Raw genomic sequence first — 9,941 nt, 5'->3', positions numbered from 1 at the left:
TACACTTGGATAAGCTTCATCAGAGAAAAGTCAGATGCATTTGATATCTTCAAAGAACTGTGCATCAGACTTCAAAGGGAAAAGGACAGTTGTGTTGTCCGAATTAGGAGTGACCATGGGACGGAGTTTAAGAATTCCAGGTTTGATGAGTTTTGCTCGTCTGAAGGGATAAGTCATGAGTTTTCCTCTCCTATAACTCCTCAGCAAAATGGGATAGTTGAAAGGAAAAACAGAACTATTCAAGAATCTGCCAGGGCGATGATTCATGCAAAGAAGCTTCCTATGCACTTTTGGGCCGAAGCGATGAATACAGCTTGCTATGTTCACAATAGAGTTACCTTGAATAAAGGAACCTCCTCCACTCTGTATGAAATATGGAAAGGCAGAAAGCCCACTGTGAAGTACTTTCATATCTTTGGAAGTAAATGTTACATTCTCACAGATCGTGAACAGAGAAGAAAAATGGATCCCAAAAGTGATGAAGGTGTATTCCTAGGATACTCAACTAACAGCAGAGCTTACAGAGTGTTCAACTACAGGACCAATGTCCTGATGGAATCCATAAATGTTATTATGGATGATAAAGAGGAGGGAATCGATGTCATAGAGGATGTTGGAACATTCCTTGATACTTCAACAGACATATCAGTCAAGTCTGAAGAAGTACTGGAGACTCCTCCTGAATGTGAGGTAGATGCACCCACCAAAATGCCATCTATTAGAATTCAGAAAGACCACCCTAAGGATCTTATCATAGGGGATCCCAATAGTGATGTGACTACCAGGTCAAGGGAAATTAGCTCAAACTCCTGTTTTGTATCCAAGGTTGAACCAAAAATTGTGAAAGAAGCCCTGACTGATGAATACTGGACCAATGCCATGCAAGATGAACTGGAGCAGTTTAAAAGGAATGAAGTATGGGAGCTAGTTCCACGACCTGAAGGGACTAACATCATTGGTACCAAGTGGATTTACAAGAACAAGTCTGATGAGAAAGGAGTAATCACTAGGAATAAAGCAAGACTAGTGGCTCAAGGATATACTCAAGTTGAAGGGGTTGGTTTTGATGAGACGTTTGCACCTGTTGTTAGACTTGAGTCAATCAGATTGCTATTAGGTGTGTCCTGCATTCTGAAGTTCAAATTGTTCCAAATGGATGTGAAGAGTGCATTTTTGAATGGCTACTTAAATGAAGAAGTCTATGTGGAACAACCTAAAGGGTTCTGTGATCCTAACCAACCTAAACATGTGTACAAGTTAGGAAAGCCTTGTATGGGTTAAAGCAAGCACCTAAAGCTTGGTATGAAAGGTTGACTGAATTTCTGACCTCTCATGGGTACAAAAAGGGTGGGATAGATAAGACCTTGTTTGTGAAGGACACAGATGGCAAAATCATGATTGCCCAAATTTATGTGGATGACATTGTCTTTGGTGGAATGTCAGAGCAAATGGTGAAATATTTTGTTCACCAGATGCAATCTGAGTTTGAAATGAGTCTAGTTGGGGAACTAACTTATTTTCTTGGAATGCAAGTTAACCAAATGGTGGATTCTATGTTTCTTTCCCAGAGCAAATATGCCAAAAACATAGTTAAGAAGTTTGGTATGGATAATGCTAGGCACAAAAGAACTCCTGCACCTACGCATTTAAAGTTAACCAAAGATGATGGAGGTCCCAGTGTTGATCAATGCTTGTATAGAAGCATGATAGATAGTCTACTATATCTAACTGCAAGTAGACCTGATATTTCCTATGCAGTTGGAGTATGTGCTAGATACCAGGCAGAACCCAAAGTAAGCCACTTGAATCAAGTCAAGAGGATTCTCAAGTATGTCAATGGGACTTGTGACTATGGTATGTTGTACTCTCATGGATCTGAGCCTATCCTATCTGGGTATTGTGATGTTGATTGGGCTGGGAGTGCTGATGACAGAAAAAGCACATCAGGAGGATGTTTCTTCTTGGGAAACAATCTCATATCATGGTTCAGCAAGAAGCAGAACTGTGTATCTCTGTCCACTGCAGAGGCTGAATACATAGCGGCTGGAAGCAGTTGTTCCCAACTGGTGTGGATGAAACAAATGCTTACTGAGTACAATGTCTCTCAAAATGTCATGACATTGTTCTATGATAATCTCAGTGCCATCAATATTTCCAAGAATCCCATCCAACACAGCAGGACCAAACATATTGACATTAGACATCACTTCATCAGAGATCTGGTGGAAGACAAAGTGATTACCTTGGAACATGTAGCCACTGAACTACAACTGGCTGACATATTTACAAAGGCTCTGGATGCTACTCAGTTTGAAAACCTAAGAGGCAAACTGGGAATATGCCTCTCTGAGGACTTATAGCAGCCAATGATGTTTGGGATGTATTGTTTAATATCTCAACCGATTAAACAATTGAAAGTGTGCTATGACTGGACAACAGTTCACAGCTATGTTACTTACTGCAAGTATAGTAACAAGATGTTAAGGGGATATCCTAACATAGGTTGGCCTATGTGGCTGCTGGACTTCAAGAAAGTGTTCATGCAGGAGGGGTTCAAGATGTCAGACTCAGTCATGGCATCTGATATGGGTGTAAAGCAAGAATGTGTAACTACTTGATCAAAGCTGTGAAGCAAGATCAAGTGGATGATGTCTTGATCAAAGCTGTAAAGCAAGATCAAGAGGGGGTATGCTTGATTGAAACTGTGAAGTAAAATCAAGTCTGTAATTTAAAGTGTTGCTTTGGCAACATTTTTGACAAAAAGGGGGAGTAACACCTGTGATGCCCCCAGGACAACAGAGTGTTTTGTTAAAACAGATATTAAAGACAGATTCAAGATCCTCTACTCTGCAGCTGATGTTCCACTTCTATGAGAGTGAGTATGTGTATGTGTGCTGCAGTTAGAAGTTTTTATTTAACTTCTGTATGTGTGCTGCAATGTGAAGTTTTTATTTAACTTCCATATGTGTGAGTGTGCTGCTACTCTGAGTGTATTAGCTAGGTTAATTTCCTGCTAGATGTGTGTTTTCCGCTGCTATGGACTCTGTTGTGAGACCAAAGTGTTTTAGCCAAAAATTTGCCAAAGGGGGAGTTTGTAGGTGTTTAATTGGCTGCATTGTATGGTAAAACACTAGCTGGATTCTAATGTCTTGACTGATGTCATGACATGCTGTGGAGGTGTTTGTTTGACTGCATTGTATGTTAGAATATCTAGCTGTACTCTGATGTCTTGGCTGATGTCATGACATACTTGAGTAGTATACTACAGGATTAGCTAATACAGGATTTATTGAATGTCAAGCTGGATGTTATGACATTCATCCCTGTCAGCAGATACTGAGGAATAGAACAGTTGGTGTTCTGTTAGAACTCAGTATTTATTTTCAGTCTGGTTATCAAGGAAATACTAGACCTGGCATAAGGCCTACTGTCTGAATGTCAAACTGGATGTTATGACATTCATCATTGACAACATATACTGAACAATAGGCAGAGTGGTTTTCTGCTACACTTCAATATGTATCTCAGTCTGTTCTTCAGGAGGATAATAGACCTGACATAAGGCTAATTGTGTAAATGTCAAATTGGATGTCTTGACATTTATTAATGTACGCTGATACTGAGGTATGGACAGATTGGTCCTGTACAGTTCAGCAAATTTGTACAGTCTGTTTTCAGGAAAAACAGACTTAGCATATGGTCCTTGATTTGGATGTCAAACTGAATGTTGTGACATTCATTCCTGACAGCGTATGCTATATTGTAGGTTGTTTAGTTTTTCTGTTTCAGCATTTTTCTCAGGCTATTCTTCAGGGATTCAACAGCTGAGAGAAAATCCAGGAAACCAACAACCAAGCTACAATTAATGAACCTAACAAATAGCCTATTTGTTAGTAACCTAGATGTGGAATTTAGGGGAACTCGCGTGACCTTAATTTCAGGAAAATACAAGTACAAGGCCCAAGTGCTGCAATATAAAAGAATGGCAATCCTTCATTCAGAACTGGGGATTTTAGGCGTGAAGATTTAGTGTGTCCATCATACTTCACTGCTGTATTTTTGTGTGTCTTGTATTAGACGTATCTTGTAAGCCAAGCTATTATCACGTAGATGATTGCATTGGTATAGGGTGTTCATTGAGTTGTAAGTGTTGTGTCACTCTAAGCTTTTAAGCGTGAGTGTTGTGTATCTTGATTAAAGCTGTTAAGCATAATCAAGAGTTGTTTGAAGTGTGACTTCATAATTGTCTTTAATATTGATTAAAGGTAGTAATCACTGAGGTGATTGAGGGGGAGTGAGTAGGAACTTTGATCTTAGTGTAAGATTGAAATTGCATTGGGTAGGTATTAAGTGATAGGGTTAAACAGTTGGTTTAAGGTCTGAATTAATACTACTAATAGTGGATTTCCTCCCTGGCTTGGTAGCCCCCAGACGTAGGTCATGTTGGACCGAACTGGGTAAACAATTACTTGTGTTATTTACTGCACTTACATTTTAAGTTCTGCATAATTCTTGTCTGCGCAGAATTGGATGTCATAACAACCCTTGTGACATCGGAAGTCTGTTAACTAGAATTTCACACTTAATACCTGCAACACTCAACCTCACTACAATACTCAATCTCTCTGCAATGGTCAATCTCTCTTCAACATTATGTCTCTATTGACTATGGGTGATGAACATCGAGGAACAATCAATAATATTGCGACATTTGTATGTTATTACTTAATCTATATTGTTTATTACATATTACTATTCTTATTCCTATTCTTATTTCATAATCTATATTGTTTATTACTTTTTCTTACTTATGTTTTATTAGGACCCAAAGAGATTTTGATGTCGTGTACATGAATATGTACCACATGATCCTTTAATAGAACCATATATTCGAGGATGCGGTTTTGGTAATTGTTGAATGTAATTTTAAGTGTCGGGTTTTTGCTATCGTATCCACAGGGATTGTGAGATATCACCGCCTTTCGACAGTTGTATTAATTCTTAGCTTAAGGTAACAATGGGGTTTTGGTATTTGTCACGGTATCTTGCATGAAAGTATAATAAAATGCGGTAAAAGTTTTGGTTTGAATATTTGAGAAATATTGCCAAAGTTAGGGTTCGACGATCACTTTGCATGTATATGTTCGATCAACAAAAATTATAAACTCCTTTAGATGATAAACTATTTCACAAAGTCCTCCCAATGTGTTTATCTCTAACACACATTGTGAGTTTTCTCATTTTGATCCATTATTTATCTCTAACACAATCTATCAAAATGACAACTTTTTGGTTCAACCTTATGGTGAACAAAATCATTCATTACTATCTCTAGCTAACAAACAAGATTGGATGAAAACCTAGGTTAAGAGTTGGTAAACATCTCTCGATCATAAACCAACACAAAGAGTTTTCAATAAGAACAAAGTTTTCACCATATATTCACCATTAAAGAGTTTACAAATGAAGATCCTTACATTTACACACAAAGCTAATGATCATCTACATCTAACCTTGACAAAATGAAGGACTTAGCTACTCATTTTCATGGTAGCTTGGTCAACAAGTTTCGGAAGAAGGTTGATCAACATCCGAGTCGAATAATCGAGATTGGATGGGAATCCACCTTCTTTTTGTGAAAGATGGTTAAGAGATGAAGAAAAATGGTTTTTAGGTCACAAAAGATCCTTAGAACAATGCTGTAAAATATCTAGAAAAAGTACAAAAGTATGGAAAAATGAGGTATGGCTCCAAAAAGTGGCACTTGCTACTTATAGAGCTGCTACTGGGCTGTCATGCTCGCTAGGCGAGCAGAATGGCTCGCCTAGCGAGCCCCTAATTGAGGCACCTGCGCCCAGAGAACAGCCTTTCCCAGACTGTCATGTTCGCTGAGCGAACAAAACCTTCGCCTAGCGAAGGTCACGCTTCAACCTTCGCTCCAGCGAGGTTGAGAGGTTTTGCTACTGGAATGCTCGCTGGGAGCTCACTAAAGGCTCGCCTAGCGAGTGAGTGCTGGCTGCGCTTTTCACCAAGTCTGGACGTGTTCGCCACACACCTCGCTGGAAGCTCGCCTAGCGAGTGTGGTCATGTTTGCCACTGTAAAATACTGGAGCTTTTCGCTGGGCTTTCGCTGGAAGCTCGCCTAGCGAGTCCTTCGCCACAGCCCTCGCCTAGCGAGCAAGCTGATGAATGCTTGTTTTTTTTGATCCCTTTGCCAAATTTCTTGTGTCTTCACTTTCTATTATTTCATGCCTACTTCCTGCACAATAACACACAAATCAAAGGTACCAAGATCGTTTATCATTGAATTGCATTTCATCCAAAACAAAGGTGGTTTCGAACACTTTAGCAAGGAAATGGAATGAAAGATACCCACATTTAATAGCTCAAATAAGCACTTTTGGGCATCTAACAACTCTCCCCAACTAGATTCTTGCTTGTCCTCAAGCAAAGTATGCCCCTTGAAGGACAAGAGGATTTGCTTTAAGAAAAAGGTTTCTCCGAAGTCGGATAAAACGGCTCAAACACAAGCGAATCAGCAGATACAAATTTCCAACGGTTCGAATAAAATAATACACAAGAACTAAAACTTAATAGTAATGCGAAATATGTATCTATCTACAACAATATTATTTTGAATGAATCATCCTATCTCTCCTCTTCGAATAAGGATTGAAGAATTTACGCGTTTGCAACCGCGGGAATAATCTCACTCTCTAACAAATAATGAAGAAATCAATTCGATTCATACAATGTCTAACAATTATAAATGGTAATGTGGAAGCACGAAGATCACTAAGGGCTTTTCGGTTGAAGCTTGGTTAGGTTAACAAACAAGGGTCATTTCTAAGGCCATTGAAAACGAGATTGCCGATGCAAAAGAGACATTCACTGTACATTATTCACACATCTCGACTTCGTTCCATTTGTTTCTCATTTGAAACCTTCACAACTCTTATTTCACAACTCAATTTTTATTTTTCATTATTTTTTTTCCAAGCAAGCATTAATTTTCATTCTTTCTATTTTTGTTCTTTTCTTTCACATCATATTTACAAAACAGATGTTTCTTTTCTATATTTTCTATATATTTTTTTTTATGCTTGCTCGGTTTTTCAAGAGTTGTGGCACTTACTGATTCTCATTTTCGTTCTCCCCAACTTATTTCTTACTCACCCTAAGTGAATGCTCTTAACCTTTTACGGCAAAAGAACAATAATCAAAATTTTCTGGGTTGTAAAAAAAGATTTTTGAAATCTCGCTTTATTTCAAGCTGAGATTCAACTGTTTAAGCTCAAAGGGGTTAACGAATACTCTCTCTGCTCACAGGTAAGTTGTATTTGGAACTGGTTGTGCTCGATAGAAAACAAGTGCCTTGATCATTTCTAATTGCTTCCACATATTCACAATAATAAAAGACAAAGCATGAATCAAATGAATCAACAAAACTTATTAGAATCCGGCATTTTAAGTGTACAATGGAGGTTTCCTCACAATTTGTGGTTTTAAGTCCTAGATGAAACATTCATTCAATTATGTTGCAAAAAGACAATACTCAATTACAAAAAAGAGTAAAGTTCTAAGTGCATTCTAAAATTCTAGCCGGAGGTAACCATGTACCTTAGCCTTATTCACTGGCTTATTCTTATCATTGTCATCCAAGCTCGGATGCACCTTCATTGGATACTTCTTTGAGGAGGAACCAATCTAGAAGGTTTGCCACTCAACCAACCAAAAATTTATTAAAACACACAAAATTTAAAACATAAATAATAATATTAACTCAAAATTTAAATTTGTTCATGGGGGACAAAACACCCCAAAAGTACAAAGCCAAAATCAAAATACAGAATTCTGGAAATACAATCAAAATAAAACATAACATGAAAAAAATAAAATAACTTAGCCCTCCACGGACTCATAACCCTCCTCACTACCGGCTTCAGAACCGGTAGCCTCATCATCATCATCATCATCATCACCATCAGCAGCACCACCAGAAGACGCACCAGCACCCGCCCCCTCACCAAACACAGGCCTGTCCACAGGCCAGTTAGCGTTAAGCACAAACTGCTCACGCGTTATCAATGAGTGATCACCGGTGGGGTCACTTCCCTGCAGCTGTAACCGCTGCATAAAATCGTGCATGTCGAGCATGGCGCGCTGAGTAGCCGCCATCCAGTCCCAGTTGTAATTGCAGACAGCTTGCTGGTAAGGATCTGGTCCGGGAGTAGAAGTACCAGGACCATCAGAAGCCCGGGTACCCTCAGCAGCTGCACTACCTCTAACATTCTTCGCCCTACAATACTTGGCCACGTACCTGTCATCAATGGGCGACGGGATCCTTACCTGACCCCTAGAAGGTAGCCTCACCCTCGCTTGTATGCATAAACTCATGATTAGGCAGGGGAAAGCCAGGGGACAATTCACACGAGCCCCCGACTTTAGCCCGCTTTCAATCACGGACTTAAGCTCATAAGCAATAATCCTCGCCACATCGATCTGGACGTTAGTGAGGATATAGTGTACCAAGTGTGCCACTGGGATCGGCACTGTAGAAGTGTGGGACTTGGGTTGGATGTTTGTCAAAACCAACAGCAGGATCAGTTGAGCCAAGGGAGTCATGTCCTCCCTGTGGTATCTCATAGGAACCCCAGATGGGTTCAACTCAACTGATTTCCCTCTTAACAGCAGGGCAGCAGAGATTGCATCAATATCCCGGTGAAGCCGTAAGTCTGTGTGGTAGGTGTCTCGCTCCTCGGCTCCCAGTTGGAGCGGTTCACCAAGGACGTGGTTAATAGCATCCCGATCAAAAGCAACTGGACGACCGGCCACTCTAGATGTCCAAGTAAATGGCTCGTCATCATCCGGAAGTGCGTTCGCATAGAACTCACGCACCGTTGCAATATCATAATGCTCAAGTGGGGAAATTAACCGATCCCACTTCTTGGTGTCAATCAACCCGGCGAATGCTCTGTTCGTGCCTTGAGGGTTGATGATGAATCTCTTCTCCGGTAGAATTTTCCGCTTCTCCAAAGCAATGTACCTTGCGGCTTGCTTCGGCCCGACAAATTTGTCGGTATCAAATTGTATCGTTACGGGACGGGAAGTGTTCCCTCCCTTTCTCTTCTTTGAAGCGCCGGATCTAGATTCCATCTGCAAAATAAAAGAGGAAGCAACACACACAAAATAGATTAGACAGCAAAACCAGAATTCACAGTACTGTCATGCTCGCTGCTGCTTCGCCTAGCGAAGTGGCAGCGAATGCTCGCCTCTGGTTCGCCTAGCGAGTTGCTAGCGAACCTTACGGGTTTTTGGGTTCTGCAGTATTTTCAGTGAAATCTTCCTAAAACCCACATTCTCATGGTTCCAATTTCAGAACCTAATGATATATCAAGAAAAGAAATGTTCTATGCTATTGGTAATTACAAACTCACATGCAAAACCTAAAATTCCCAATTGCAAAACCTAAAATCCCCACATGCAAACCTAAAGTTTCCCATACCAACAACTTCATCCTAAATGACATTCAAATCAGAAATAAACAAAGCTTAAGCATAAAGAAATGGTATTAGGGCAAACCTTAGCAAAATAGAGTGATTGGATATGAAATGCAGTGAGGTTCACAATCCTCCAATTTAGGGTTTGAGTGTTTGTGAGAGAGATGAAAATGAGAGAGTGGGGTGAGTGTTCGTGCAAATGCCTCAGCAGAGTTGTCAAACAGAAAATTGTGTTTGGGCCCCAAATGAGTGGCCTGCTGAGAATTTAAATAACTGCTGTCACGCAGCGCTCGCTGCTGCTTCGCCTAGCGAGCAGCTAGCGAATCTGTTCGCTACTGCTTCGCCTAGCGAGCATCAAGCGAGCATGACAGCATTTGCCTTTTCAAAGGCAGCATTCCAGGTACATTCAGCATGGTTTTAACAATTGGAAACCCAATACAA

This window comes from Lathyrus oleraceus, chromosome 4 (assembly GCF_024323335.1).
Source record: "Lathyrus oleraceus cultivar Zhongwan6 chromosome 4, CAAS_Psat_ZW6_1.0, whole genome shotgun sequence".
NCBI lineage: Eukaryota > Viridiplantae > Streptophyta > Magnoliopsida > Fabales > Fabaceae > Lathyrus > Lathyrus oleraceus.
This window is presented reverse-complemented; position numbering follows the sequence as displayed.